The sequence below is a fragment of the Octopus bimaculoides genome, chromosome 6, assembly GCF_001194135.2.
Source record: "Octopus bimaculoides isolate UCB-OBI-ISO-001 chromosome 6, ASM119413v2, whole genome shotgun sequence".
NCBI classification, from domain to species: Eukaryota; Metazoa; Mollusca; class Cephalopoda; order Octopoda; family Octopodidae; genus Octopus; species Octopus bimaculoides.
In genome coordinates, this window is record NC_068986.1 from 57,479,932 (window position 1) to 57,481,261 (window position 1,330).

Consider the following 1,330-nt stretch of genomic DNA (forward strand, 5'->3'; position numbering starts at 1 on the left):
TAGAATTTAATATATATGAGTATATTTTTTATAAATATTTAGCAGAAGTAACAGAGTGACTTTACTAAATATTGGCTTGTGTGTGTGTGTGTGTGTGTGTGTGTGTGTGCGTGCAAAATCTCCATCATATGTACTGCTTACGTATTGTTACTTGAACATTGTTTCAAACACACATCAAAACACCTCTGCGAACACAGAGTGTCAGAAGTTCTTCTGACGCTTTGTGTTGCATTCTGTGACGAGCGACTGAATGCAACAGAAAACATAATTTGATCATGCTTACCAGCTCGTAAGCGATCGACCAGAAGCTATATTTATGTCAAAACATGGGTCTCAACAGAAATGTAGGCTTTCTGATGAGCATCATTAAGAAAGGTAAAATCCAGAGTAAGAGCAACAAAACAATCGTCTTCACGAATTATGCCAGCAAGTTCCTACTCCATATCATTTTGTTCCTACTCCATATCATTATGCAAACTGAGGTTTTACAGTTTTCAGCTGGTGGGTCACACGTGACCAGACAGTGAACATCTGTTATAGACTGGAGAAAGCGTATGATAAGCACTTGAAGATGTACGCGTGTTTCATTGTATATAAGAAGGCGTTCGGCTGCATCAGCCAAGCCAGTGTGGAAGACTAAGCATGATTTGAGTTTTCCCGCCCATCTATTCGAACTGAATCAAGCTCTGTGTGCTAAACATATTTTGTGGAACATTTAAGTTTATGTTCACATACAAATTAAAGCATAAAATGCAGCATTAACTACAGTATTATAAATACAAGTACTTTCATACGTACATGCTCACTTACGCACACACATACATACGCACACATAGACACTTAAATATGCATTATATATACCCCTAGATACGTTTGTACGTATTTGTGTATAAATGTATATACCCATGCATAGTTACATATCTATGTATTTCTATAAATAGACAAACAAGTATGATATAAAATCTACAGAGGACAAACGAAACGAAGACAGTTGTGTATTTCTAGAAGCAAAACACACGTGGAAAAATGTGTAATTGTTGGTAGTTAATTAACATTCCTACAGGCTTGTTTTAAGTTTATTATTATTATTATTATTATTATTATTATTATTATTATTATTATTATTATTATTATTATTATTACTTATGTATTTATTCATTTATTTATTAGTGAGACAGTTCTCATAAAAGTTTGTTAAGTTTGAACAGACGAACTGACGTCATACACTTATTGTAATTAACATTTGCGGCACATTTTTCCTTTGATATTCCGAGAAATAATTTCCAACCTTTCGAATTCTTTATTGAGTATCCCAGCTGGCAGGGTCAAC